This window comes from Arvicanthis niloticus, chromosome 20 (assembly GCF_011762505.2).
Source record: "Arvicanthis niloticus isolate mArvNil1 chromosome 20, mArvNil1.pat.X, whole genome shotgun sequence".
NCBI lineage: Eukaryota > Metazoa > Chordata > Mammalia > Rodentia > Muridae > Arvicanthis > Arvicanthis niloticus.
Genome location: NC_047677.1, coordinates 17,261,144 through 17,275,469, shown reverse-complemented (window position 1 = coordinate 17,275,469; position 14,326 = coordinate 17,261,144). Strand labels below are relative to the sequence as shown.

The 14,326-nt window shown below is 42.7% G+C and overlaps 1 long non-coding RNA gene across 5 annotated transcripts in view; it reads right to left on the bottom strand.

The window, feature by feature from the left end:
* Window positions 1–424: 424 nt before the first annotated feature.
* Window positions 425–14,326, bottom strand: part of LOC143435279 (uncharacterized) — a 16,793-nt gene continuing 2,891 nt past the window's right edge. For 2 of the 5 annotated variants that reach the window (XR_013105420.1, XR_013105422.1), the window contains 2 exons: window positions 2,546–2,689; window positions 425–1,686 (listed from right to left, as the gene is read on the bottom strand). This is a non-coding gene — a long non-coding RNA (uncharacterized LOC143435279). Of the gene's footprint in view, window positions 1,687–2,545; window positions 2,690–3,095; window positions 3,126–6,913; window positions 7,098–7,670; window positions 7,725–14,326 lie in introns of all 5 variants that reach the window. The other 3 variants (XR_013105423.1, XR_013105424.1, XR_013105421.1) reach the window with 3 other exon arrangements.

The following is a 14,326-nucleotide window of genomic DNA, read 5'->3' as shown; positions in this document are numbered from 1 at the left end:
ACTCTGAATAAGCAGGGACGGTCTGCAGCTGATCGCCATGCTGATCTCGATGCTACCAATAAGGCATGGTAATGTGGAAGGACATATTGACAGGAAAATGGAGTGACCCTGACCCAGTATTGGTGTGGGCGAGAGGGTCTGTTTGTGTGTTTCCTCAGGATCAACATCAGCCAATTTGGGTTCCAGAAAGACTTACCAGGGTTATACAGCAAGAAGACAGGAATGGAGATGCTAAGGAAGACTCTTCTGCTGATGTGGATGCTACCAGCGATAAGGAGCAATGCTAGTTTTTGTTATGGAAGTCTCACCTTTGAAAGCTCAGTACAAATTTTAAGTTCAGGACAAAATATTTCTTTTCAACTCACACCAGTATGTGTGTGTGGCCTCCTTTTACATTTGTAGTATAAAATGATAGTTTTAATGGTAGTGTTTTAATAGTTGTTTTTATTCATTATGTTGGAATATTTCTAAATATCATTTTGCTATGATTGCCCGTGTGCCTCAATAGCTTCCTTGGCCTGTGGAAGCCCCTTCAGCCATGATTTTATTTAGATCTAAAAAGAGATTTTGGCATTACTGCAGCAATAGTTACAGTCATTGCTGTTTCAGCCACCACAGCCACAGCGGCCGCTATTTCATCGACCACCACAGTCCAGACCACAGCTGCTTTGAATAATATGTCTGCAGCAGTTGCTGAGGCCTTGGATACTCAAGGAAATATTAATTGCTTTATCAAAGAGTTGATCTTGTTCAGGAACAGGTAGATGTATTGATGGAGTTGGCTTAATTGGGTTGCCAATGGAAAAATACAGGTATATGTGTTACCTTCATGCCTTTTCAGAATATAAGCCATGCTAGTAATCTTTCCAAAAGCCTTTCTCAGTTCCTTACAGGAAATTGGTCGAGAGAATTCGAGGGAATGTTGAGAGAATTATGACAGTCCATTGTTCACATTAACTCGACCAGAGTGGACTCCTCCCTGGCCTCCAGATTGACTAGCTGGATCCTTCAAGCAATGTCCCACATCAAGGAGTGGGTGGGAATCAGGGAAGTTGCTATGTGCCTGGTCCTCATCAGTTGCCTTGCCTTTTGGTGCATGCGTCAGATGAAAGCCCGACAGAAAACATCTCAGGCCTTGATTGTACAAGCGTTTGCAGCAGTGGAGATGGGACAGTCTCCTCAAGTGTGGCTTGGCATGCTAGAGAGGTAGTCAATGACGGGTAAGACTCCTTGGGCATGTTATGAACCTAAGACAGGGACCAAACCAAAGCTGTTTGACTCACCATGACGGGTAAGGAGCATTGCTTGAAAGGGGAAACCTAAGACAGGCACTCTCTCTGCCAAAATTAATAAATAAGGGGGAATTGTGAGGAGCGGGTGTGGTGGCACAGCCAGCTAAAATGGCGCCTGCTGAGTTTTGAGCACCATTTCTTGGCAGTTTGCATGCCACCCTCCTTTCCCTGACAGAGCCACATCTGCAGAACTGCTGTGCAGACTTGTTGCCATGCAGAATCGGGCCATTTGACGTGCACCAATGAGGCAGGCCCACGTAGCAGGACTGCCGTTAAAGGGATGGGGGCTTCCAGAGAGAAGATTGTAAAAGGTTCCTGAATAAACTGTGTTGAGAAGAACTCCAAGTTGTGTCGTTCCTGTCTGCTGGTCGGATAGAGAAGCGACAGCCATCTACTGCAAAAAGAAGTGTCTCTGGTAAGGGTCGAGAGATGTACTAGTCCATGGATATAATGATAAGAACACAGGGAGTCGTTTAATACCACTTCCAGAATAATGACAGAAGCTTCTCCCCTAGGATCTATGATCTATACAGCCATGAGTTCTTGGTTTAGTTAACAGTACCAGGCATGAGTTCCAATCTAATCAATAAGTGCTTGGTTACACACCCATAACATCTGTGTGGCTACTGTACCACTAGGCACGTATTTCCAGACCAGTTGGCATTGGTACCTTGCAGGATTCACAGCTGGGCAAGACTACTGATTATTTTTGTTTCCCAGTAGTAGACGTGGCAACTGTATGCTATGTCATAGCAGCATGAAAGCTATCCAGCAGGGATGAAGCTCCCAGGCTGGTACCAGCTTAATCTCTCAATTAGGACTCAATTATGCAGTGTCTTTAGCTCATGTTACCAAGGTCTAAAGAACAACAGCAATAGCCTGTAGTGTTTGAGACGACCTATGGGACCCCCTTGATCAACAAGTCAAAAAGCGATAACCCATACCCAGTACAGGCTTTCTGTTTAATAGCCTATGGTGTTTGGGAGGGGCGTTGTCCTCCCCCATTAGAATGCAATGCAAGCTAAACTCAGTATTAATTACATCTGTGCATTTCATGAAGCTTCTACAATAGCTGGTTTCCAAATGGCTTTTTCCAAGGTCTTTAGTGTTTGTTTTCCCATCCCCCAAGCCTTCTTGTTCCCTGCCTTCCCAACCTCCACCTCACCTAAACCCTGCCACTCCTCTTTCCTTCTTCATGTCACCTGTGTTCTGCACCCCTCCATCCCTCGGAACACCCCACAACGGATCCTTACTTTTCCAACCTCCATGGAACTGTCAATGTGAACACAGCAAAGAATCAAACCTAGGCCCGGCTTCATGTTGTCATCCCATGGGGAGGACTTTCTGAATAGACTGCAGTAGTGCAGGAATTAATACCAACAACTGACACACGGGACCTGATGAGACCAAAAAAGCTTCAGTAGAGCAAAGGGCACCATTATTGAGGACACCTAAAGAACAGAAAAAATCTTTACCAACTATACATCTGAGAAAACATTAATCTCTAGACCATGCAAAAGAACTTAAAACACCAAGAAAACAGCTCTATTTTTAAAAATAGGGCATGTAACTAAAAAGAGTTCCCAAAAGAAGTACAGTCAGCTAAACTCTATTTTTAAAAATATTCAGCATCCATAGCCATAGGGAAATGAAAATTAAAACCACGTTGAGATTTCATCTTACCCCAGTAATAATGGCTAGAATGAAAAACCAAAACAACACTAACTCCCCCACCCCCAGACAAAACAAATAAAACCAATTAACAGCAAATGTTGGCATAGCTACAGGGAAATACTTATTCACCATTGGTGGGAATGCAAACTGGTGCAGCCACTAAAAAAAAAAAAAAAAAAAAAAAAAAAAAAAAGCTAGATTTAGATCCAGCTGCTCCTCTCTGGGCTCACTCTCAGAGAACTCTTATCTTCCTGTAGAGACGCCTCGTCATCCATGCTCACTGCTGCTCCGGTCACCATAGCTGGGAAGGGAAACAGCCTGGATGCTTGCCAGCTGATTAGTGGATAATGAAAATGGGTTACATTTGTGTGGCTCTCCCTGCACTCAGGGATTGGCGGCTGATACAGTCCACCAGGGCAGTGGGAGCAGAGCCGGAGAAATGGGGGTTCGGGAGCCCTGTGAGTACATCTGGTGAATGATCACATTTGGACCAACTTGGGGTGATTCAAGGCTTATGTAATTTGGGGGACTAGGGACAGGAACATCGGGATAGACAAAAGTCACTGGCTGAAGACTTAGGGACTGTAATGCCTCATTAGCATGGGGAAGCATTTCCGGAGTCTCGAGTGCCAGCTGAACAGGTTCTTATCAGGAGGAAGGAAGGAAGGAAGTTGAACCTGTAATCTAACTAAGGCGGTCCACCAGTAGAGAGATGTGTGTGGGGTTTTGAATTCCCCAGACAAGGTCAGAGAAGAAGTCCTGCCTATCAAGGGAGTCCTCGAGGCTATTGGGTCAAAGGTAGACTCTGACCTTAGTTAGCAGAGTTTTCCCACAATCTACACATTGGAATTTCATTCATCTATAAAAACATGAAGAGGCTGGGCAGCCAGCCTCCGCACTCTCGCCGCACACAAAGCTTCCCCTCGCCCCCTGCTTTTTCCTGCCGCCTGACCTTTCAAAGGAGGCACAGCCTGGCACCGAAATATGGTTATCCCCATTTCATAATGGCGTGCCCCAACAAAATCCCCTCCCTGGAATGGCAAATGCCAGCCTGAGAGCAGATAAACAGCACCAACTCCCAACCCCCATGTCTCGGAGGCTGGCACTCTCTCTCACGGGTAGGTAAGCACTCGCCAGTGCAGGTGGCCCCTGTCCTTGGGAAAAGCAAAAGACCTCACATCCTTAGGGAGATAAGCACCATACTTTGGGGCAATCAAGTGTTCCCAGACAGCTGTGGCCAGTTTGTGAAAACACTAGTCCCTGATAGCACCATAAAGTTCAAAAGAAATCACCCCCCCCCCCCCATCGTGCAATCCTGACCGCCACCTAAACAAATGGTATTGTGTTTGAGAGACACTTCCCTTTTCATTTTCCTTGGCAGGTACCCTGAAACCCCAGAATCTGCCTGTGTATAAGTGTCCTGAGCCCCTAATCTCGGCATCACAATCCGATGCAATCACAATCTGCGCAGTGGGTCCGGATTGTGATGCGAACCAGGCTCTCATTATTAAAAGGCTCTTTTGTCTCACTACATTGGGGTTGGCACTTCCTTGAGTTTGTCTAGGAGTTCTGAGATCTGAGGTCTGGGAATAACGAAACTTGCAGGTAAAGGAATGGAGCTGGCAGTAATAATATTTGGGTATATTTATTACCAGATGTAAATTTATGTGACAATTAAAAAGTCCCAGGTTTTTAATATTGATATTTCTTTTTTTATTGGTTATTTTATTTATTTGCATTTCAAATGTTATCTTTCTTCTTGGTTTCCCCTCTGCAAACACACCCAATTCATCCCTCTCCCCCTGCTTCTCTGAGGGAGCTCCCCCACCCCCTCACCCACTCCTGCCTCACTACCCTAGACATTCCCCTACATTGGGGCATTGAGTCTCCTCAGGACCAAGGGCCTCCCCTCCCATTGATACCAGATAGGGTAATCTTCTGCTACATATGCAGCTGGAGTCATGGATTCCTCCATGTGTACTCTTTGGTTGGTGGTTTTAGTCCCTGGGAGCTCTGTGGGTCTGGTTGGTTGATAATGTTGTTCTTTTTATGGGGTTACAAACCCCTTCAGTTCTTCCAGTCCTTTCCCTAACTCCTCCATTGCAGTCCTTGTGCACAGTCTGATGGTTGGCTGTGAGCATCCACCTCTGTATTGGTCAGACTCTGGTATATCCTCTCAGGGGACGGGGAGAGATATACCAGGCTCCTGTCAGCAGGTGCTTTTTGGTATCAGGAATAGTGTCTGGGTTTGGTGTCTGCAGATGCAATAGATCCCTAGGTAGGGCAGTTTTTGAATGGCCTTTCCTTTAGTCTCTAAAGAACTCCAGAAGTTAGAACCAAATAACCCTATTAAAAAATGGAGAACAGAGCTAAACAAAGAATTCTCAACTGAGGAGTATCAAATGGCTGAGAGGCTGAAACAAATGTTCAAATGTTCAACATCCTTAGTCATCAGGGAAATGCAAATCAACCCTGAGATTCCACCTCATACCAGTCAGAATGGCTAAGATCAAAAACTCAGGTGACAACAGATGCTGGTGAGGATGTGGAGAAAGAGGAACACTCCTCCATTGTTGGTGGGATTGCAAGTGGGCACAACCACTCTGGAAATCAGTCTGGCGGGTTGTCAGAAAATTGGACATAGTATCACCCGAGGACCCAGCTATTCCACTCCTGGGCATACACCCAAAAGATGCTCTAACATATAACAAGGACACATGCTCCACTATGTTCATAGCAGCCATATTTATAATAGCCAGAAGCTGAAAAGAGCCCAGATGTCCTTCAACAGAGGAATGGATACAGAAAATGTGGTACATTTACACAATGGAGTACTACTCAGCTATTAAAATCAGTGACTTCATGAAATTCTTAGGCAAATGGATGGAACTAGAAAATATAGTCCTGAGTGAGGTAACCCAGTCACAAAAGAACAGACATGGTAAGTACTCACTGATAAGTGGATATTAGGCAAAAACCTCAGAATATCCACAATATAACTCACAGACCATATGAAGCTCAAGAAGAAGGAAGACCAAAGTGTGGATGCTTCAGTGCTACTTAAAAGGAGGAACAAAATAATTATGGGAAGAAATACTGATATTTCTAACCACATTGTTGGCAGAAAATAATTCTATCTATCTATCTATCATCTATCTATCTATCTATCATCTATCTATCTATCTATCTATCCTTTTGAGACAGGGTTTAGTGTGGCAGGCTGGGTTCAGACTCACTGTGTCACTGAGGATGACTTTGAACTCCTGAACTTGCCTCCATCTCTGACGTACTAGGTTACAGATATGTACCACCATGCCAGGGTTGGAGTTATGTCAGTTTTTACATATTAACCTTATATTTAGCAACCTCAGTGTTTTTAATTAAAAAGAAAGATAATTTTCTTTAATTGGAGAAAATTCAGGTCTTTGATTATAAAAGTTAACAAATCTCACCAAGTGCTAAGCCTTTTATACTTCACATTGTTGCATGGAGATTCTCTCTCTCTCTCTCTCTCTCTCTCTCTCTCTCTCTTCCTCCCTCTCTTCTTTCTTTTCTTTCTTTCTTTCTTTCTTTCTTTCTTTCTTTCTTTCTTTCTTAAATTTACTTTATTTATAAGAGTACACTGTAGCTCTCTTCAGACACACCAAAAGAAGGCATCAGATCCCATTATACATGGCTGTAAGCCATCATGTGGTTGCTGAGAATCGAACTCACCGATGGCCCTCAGCACTGTTGACTGTCCTCCTCAGCTATGCCCAAACCAGTTTGCCACATGACCCCTTGTTCAAGTCACATTGCTACTGCTGTATATAAAGAAACTGAGGACCTTTTACTGTTTTACTGTTCTCTCCCTGGCCTTTATTTCTTAGAAAACATTGTTTCCTTTTCTTGAATTTAAAAGTAAAGCAGAGCCCTGGACAGCATACGGGGAGGAGCCCACTACCTACCTTCCATGCTTTGGAACCCCAGCACTTCCACAGGCTGCTCCTACACACACCTCCTCAGGTAGTTCCAATTTTTGGTTCTTCTCTTAGGGTAACCCCAATCTTTGGTTGGGTAATACTCTCTCTGTAGTTCACTGTGCAAGCTTCTGGCCTCAGGTGGCGAACCAACGTGTTGGGCAAGAATCCACTAGAAATTTAAGATTGTTAGCCTGAGAGTTAGAGTTTTATTTTTTAAGTGAGTAGCTGGGTAGTGCTGGGACGAGTCACGTGGACTCAAGCGTGAGAACCTTGAACCAGAGAAAGAGGGTTCTGAGGTCCGCTGCTATGGAAAGAGACAAGATGGCTGCTCTAGTCAGAGACCTGGAGAAGGAAAAGGCCTATACTCCTTGGGGCAGAGATTGATTAAACTGAGAATTTATAAAACTAGGATTATTTGCTTTTAGGATAGATTTATATATAGATTTTGTCCAAATCACGTGGGGAATTTCGCTTGCAGTTCAGAGCTAGGATAGGGAAAATTAGTCACTGATGCCAAGGAGAGAGAGCAGTGAGAATTACCTGCTATAATCAGGTATTAATTATAAATGTCTGTGGCTCCAGGCAGGGAGCCAAACACATAGATGGTATAACAAGATGGCTGCTCTAGTCAGAGAGCTTAACAACTAAAAGTGACCTGCTTCCTATAGGCAGGAATTAGTAAAAGTTTGAATTAATTGCTTTAAAGATGGCGTAGAGATAATATTGCTCTAACAGACCTTACAGGATACTCAAATTCTGTCTAATGTGAGCTCCACAGGAGTCTTGGGTTATTATCCTACATGGCAAAAGAGGAAAGGCCTAAGAATAGGCACATACAGTATTTTAGTTTACTTCATTTGTTTTGGATTGTTAGCTTTCAAAATGAGTGTGAGTTTGAGTTTTGTGGTTATATTATTCCTCTGGGAGAGAGGTCAGTATAAAGGTTTCCCTGGTTACTGCCTCAAAGATATGTTGATTTTGTAGGAAGGTTTTGTCTTTGCATTTTTAGAAAAGGCAATCAGTGTCCATACACCTTCCAGAGTTACATGGATCAGATGTCATAGATGGAGATCCCCCGTCCCCCGTCCCCCGTACCCCCCACCCCCAGAACTAGATTCCAGAGAACCAAACAAAAAAAGTTATCTTGATGATACTAAAATTTTGTTTTGAGATTTGCATATTACAGAATATGCAGCCTTGGTGAATCTCATCGTCAGACTTGCTGAACTGACCTACTTGAACTGATGTCTTGGACTTTCAGCCGGATCCAGTCAGGACACAGATACCAGAGACTAATACAATAGTTGGTGTGGCCTTCTTAAGGCCAACCAACTTCTCCATTTTCCCTTCCTTTACCTGCACCCCCTTCAAAAATATCTCAACACCCATATTCAGCTTGAAGTTATGAAGAATCATCATCCCAGTTCCTTGGACTTTGGGGGATGGAGGTATTATTTTAAGGTTGCCTTTCTGGGGAATTTAGAAGCGGTCATAATTGGAACGGGGATGGGTTGTGGGTGGGAATAACTAGAATTGATTGTATAGCCATAATCTCATTTGGTAGAAATCTTTATAATTGTTACTAAGTTGAAGTCATGGTTTCTTATTTTGTTACAGAATTTATTTTGATGCAATATCAAGGTTTTTATTGGTATAAATGTCTTCTATTGATACAAAAATTTTAAAGTGCAAGACTTGGACCCAGTCCTTCTGTAACTGTTATTATAAACTGATCTGAGGTAATTAAGCCTGTGAGTTAAGGGTCAGATAGCAAATTCATGGCTCTAGTTTATTGTTAGGGTGTTTTCAAGAAATTTAATTAGAAAAGCAGGAGAGAGTTAGGGGCTTTTGGGACGGCATTATCGAGAGGACAAGACGTAGCTACTAGTGTCTCCCGGTTTCAATGATGGATCTGCCAGGATTCGCCACTGGAGGATTTAGATTTAATATGGCCTACAGGATTAGCATTCTAGTTGTTGCGCCCAGAGATTGAGTTACCATTGTTTCTGAACTAAGTTTCTCTGGTGTTTTCCTTCATGCGGCAGCTCAACTGGATTCCAGAGGGAAAGGTATGGTGGCAAAGCATGGGTTTGCCAGATGTGCACCACAAAGGATGTGGGGGCTTGAAGCATGGGGCTGGTGTGGAGAGATTTTGGAGCTTTGAGTCAGAGAGTCTCCACGAGATGAGAATAGGCTGGCCAGCCCGCCAGGGCAGAGTAGCTGGGTGTAGTACAGGAAATACTTGGTGCCATTTTTTAATATTTCCTGCAACATGTCTCCTCTCTTTTCAAGTTCCTGGGTCCTTGGGATCTTGATACCTTCCTTCCCCTCTCTTGCACCTATGCAACACTCACTTTTGTGCTGTAAGAGACTGACCTTACGCTACCTGGTACTGAAGGGAGAAAACATCATCTTAGAAACACACACACACACACACACACACACACACACACACACACACACACAACCACTACCAGCATCAAAATACCAGGAATTAACAATCATTGGTCACTACTCTTAACATCAATGGACTCAATTCCTCAATAAAAAGACACAGGCTAACAGAGTGGATACATAAACAGGATCCTTCATTTAGGGGCATACATGGAACACACCTTAACAATAAAGATAGACACTACCTCAAAGCAAAGGGCTAATAAAAGGTTTTCCAAGCAAATGAACCCAAGGAACAAGCTGGAGTAGCCATGCTAGTATTTTTAAAAAATAGACTTTTAACCAAAAGTAACCAAAAGAGACTGGGAAGGATACTTTATACTCATCAAAGGAAAAATCTACCAAGATGATCTCTCAGTTCTGAACATCTATTTCACAAATGCAAGGGCACCCACATTCATAAAATGTTATTAAAGCTTAAATCACACATCAAACCCCACACAGAATATTGGTAGTCATCAACACCCCACTCTTATCAATGGACAGATCATCAAGACAGAAACTAAACAGAAATAACGAAACTATCAGAGGTTATGAATCAAATGGTCCTAACATATCTATAGAATATTTCACCCAAACACAAAATAATATACTTTCTTCTGAGCACCTCATGCAACCTTCTCCAAACTTGACCATATACTTCATCATAAAGCAAGCCTTGACAGATAGAAGATTGAAATAACTCCTTGTATCTTATTAGATCATCATGTATTAAAGTCGGACTTCAACAACAACAGAAAGCCTACAATCTCATGGAAATAGAAAAATTCTCTACTCAATGACCACTGGGTCAAAGAAGAAATAAAGGAAGAAATTAAAGACTTTCTAGAATTCAATGAAAAGGCACAACATACCCAAATTTATGGGACACAATGAAAAGCAGTGCTAAGAGGAAAGCTCATAGCACTAAGTGCCTTCATAGAGAAATTAGAGAGTTCTCATACCTGCAACTTAACAGTACAAAGGGAAGTCCTAGAATGAAAAGAAGCAAATACTCACGAGAGGAGTAGATGGCAGGATATAGTCAAACTCAGGGCTGAAATCAATCAATTACAAAGAAGAACAGTTCAATCAATGAAACCAAGAGCTGCTTCTTTGAGAAAATCAGCAAGATAGACAAACCCTTAGCCAAACTAACTAAAATGCAGGACAAAAATCAAAGATGGAAAGTGAGGGGCATGACAATAGACACTGAAGAAAGTCAAAGAATAATTAGGTCTTACTTCAAATTGGGAAAATATAAATGAAATTAATCATTTTCTTAATAGAGTACACTTACCAAAATTAAATCAAAAGCAGGTAAATAATCTAAATAATCCTATAACCCCTAAGGAAATAGAAGCAGTCATTAAAAGTCTCCCAATCCCCCAAACCCAGGGCCAGGTGGTTTTAGTGCAGAATTTTACCAGACTTTCAAAGAAAAGCTAACGCCAATACTCCTCAAACTATTCCACAAAATAGAAAGAGAAGGAACATTGCCAGACTCATTCTATGAGGCCACAGTCACTCTGATACCCAAACTAATAAAGACCCAACAAAGAATTTCAGTCCAGTTTTCCTTATGAATATTGATGCAAAAATACTCAATAAAATACTGGCAAACTGAATCAAAAAAGACAACAAAAAACAAACAAAAACCCAACAACAATCCACCATTCACCATGATCAAGTAGTCTTCATCCCAGGTATACAGAGGTGGTTCGATACACACAAATCCATCAGCGTATTCCACCATATAAACAAACTGAAAGAAAAAAAATCACATGACCCTCTCCTTAGATGCAGAAAAAAGCCTTTGACAAAATCTAGCATCCCTTCACGTTAAAGATCCTAGAGAGAGCAGGGATACAAGGTACATACCTAAACACAATAAAGGCAATATACAGCAACCCAATAGTCAACATCAAATTAAGTGGAGAGAAACTTAAAGCAAATTTTCTAAAATCAGGAACAAGACAAGACTGTTACTCTCTCCAAATCTCTTCAGTATAGTACTTGAAGTAGAATTCTAGCCAGAGCAATAAGACAACAAAAGGAGATAAAAGGAATACAAACTGGAAAAAAGTCAAGAGTATCGATACTCAGATGATATGACAGTATACATAAGTGATATGTACACAAAATTCAGTAAAGTGGCTGGATACAAAATTAACTAAAAAAAATCAGTAGCCCTCCTTTATGCAAATGATTAACAGGCTGAGGAAAAAATCAGGGAAACAACACCTTTCACAACAGCCACAAATAAAATATCTTGGTGTAACTCTGTCTTATGGTTTTAATGCTGTGAACAGATACCATGACCAATGCAAGTCTTACAAAAGACAACAGTTAATTGGGGCTGGCTTACAGGTTCAGAGGTTCAGTCCATTATCATCAAGGCCAGAGCATGGCAACATCCAGGCAGGCATGGTGCAGGAGGAGCTGAGAGTTCTACATCTTCATCTGAAGGCTGCTAGCAGAGTACTGACTTCAAGGCAGCTAGGATAAGAGTCTTATAACCCACACCCACAGTGACACACTTACTCCAACAGGACCACACCTTCTAATTGTGCCACTCTCTGGGCCAAGCATATGCAAACCATCACAGTAACCAAGCAAGTGAAAGATTTGTATGACAAGAACTTCAAGTCTCTGGAAAAAAATTGAGGAAAATATCAGAAGATGGAAAGATCTTCCTTGTTCATGGATCAGTAGGGTTTTTGTTTTTTGTTTGTTTGTTTTTGTTTTTTCGAGACAGAGTTTCTCTGTGTAGCCCTGGCTGTCCTGGAACTCACTCTGTAGACCAGGCTGGCCTTGAACTCAGAAATCTGCCTGCCTCTGCCTCCCAAGTGCTGGGATTAAAGGCATGTGCCACCACTGCCCAGCTTTGGAACAACCTTAAAAAAAAAGTGGATTTGCCTCTAAGAGAGAGTGACTGTATTCATATACATAAAATAAATAAATAAATGTTTAAAAATTAGACTCTGGAGCAACACCAGGCAGGCTTCCAAGGCAACTGGTTCCTTCGGTTTATTTTCTTCTTAGTGTGTTTATTTGTTTGGACTGTGAGTCAAGAGTCAAGGTTACACAGGAAAGAAATACCCAAAGCGATCGGTCGATCACCACCCTCTGAATTCTTTTCCTTGTCCCCCATACTTGTCATCCTCTAAATGACAGGGATGTAAATCTAATTTACACGTGGAGAATTGTAAGGAAGGTCCTCCGAGGAAGCTCTTCTGATCTAGAGAGTACCCTTGAAATAAAATGAGACTCACAAGAAGCATTTGTTTTGAAATATTGGAAAATAAAGTATATGTGTGTATTTACAGACAGAAAAACAAAACAAACAAAAAAGGAAAAAAAAAACAGAAATAAAGGAACAAAACCAAACTTATGGAATTGGGTAGGAGAGAGGGTGGGGAGTGGAAGGGATGGGGGCAGTTTGGAATCAGATGTAGGCAAAGGCTGGGAGAGGGGGCAGGGAGAGTACATAGAAATCAGCATGGGAAAGTGGGGTGGCATCTCTAGGACGTGCCAGAGGTGTGGGGAGGCTACAGAGAGTCTGTGAGGGTGACTCTAGTTGAGGCTCCTAGCCACGAGGGATATGGAGGCTGAAGTGGCCAAATCCTGTAGCCAGGCAGGACTCCCATTGGAGGGATAAGGACACGAACATATCCACAAAAACTCCGACACAAAAATTGTCCTGCCTCCAACAAGTGCCACAGACATTGAGGGAATAGCCATCCCATGGGTAAGAACCAGTCTCTGACACTATTAATGATGCTCTATCATGCTTGCAGACAGGAGCCTAGCATAACTGTCTTCTGAGAGGCTCCACCCAGCAGCTGACCAAAACCGATATAGAGACCCACAGCCGAACATTAGGCAGGGCTCTGGAAGTCTTGTGGAAGAGTTGGGGGAAGGATTGGGGAACCTACAGTAGCTAGGGATTCCGAAAGAAGATCGACAGAGACAACTAACCTGCACCCTTGGGGGCTCCCAGAGACTGAACCACCAACCAAAGAGCATGCAAGGCTGGACCTAGCCACCCCTCCCTCCGCATGCATATGCAGCAGACTGCAGCTTGATCTTCATGCATATCCTCCATCTGGAGCAGAGGCTCACGCTGAGTCTGTCGCCTGTCTGTGGATCCTGTTCAGGCCTCTAACTGGACTGTCTTGGCTGGCCTCAACGGGAAAGGATATACCTAGTCCTGCAGTGACTTGAGGTGTCAAGGTGGGTCAGTACCCAGTGGGGACCTCATCCTTCTCAGGTTGAGAAGATGAAGGGGAGCGATAGGAGAAGGGGTGCTGTGTGGGGGGACTGGGAGGAAGTTGGAGGTTGTGATCAGCGTGAACAATTAAGTAAATGAATGGAAAAATATAAATAAATAAATAAATAAATAAATAAATAAATCACACACACACACACACACACACACACACACACACAAATCCTTAAATCTTTTAAAGCCTTTGAAGTGTCCTTTACAGAGGGACTGCTCTGTAAGCATTTCCTGATTTTATAGCCGTGTTCAATAAAATATGGATGTTGCCTGGGATATAGTGCAGTCTACATTTTGTTTTCATTCCCAAATCCTAATAGCTCCTAAAACTCGTAGCACATAGAGGGTTAGGAGTGTCTTTTGTATGCAGACTCATTGACTTTGTTGACAAGGGCCTCTTTCATGAGGGATTCTTCTCACAGAAAAGAACAAGGCATGACTGGAAGACAGAGGCTTTTAGCATCCCCCCCTCAGACTCCAGAGAAGTGAGATTCGATCCTCAAAGCTATGGCCAGTCACATCCATGAATGTAAGTCGACATAAACATCTAAAAAGACAGGTGTGGTGGTTTGAATATGCTTGGTCGAGGGAGTGGCACTATTAGGAGGTGTGACCTTGTTGGAGGGAGTATGTCACTGTGGGTGTAGGCTTTAAGACCCTCACCCTAGATGCCTGAAATC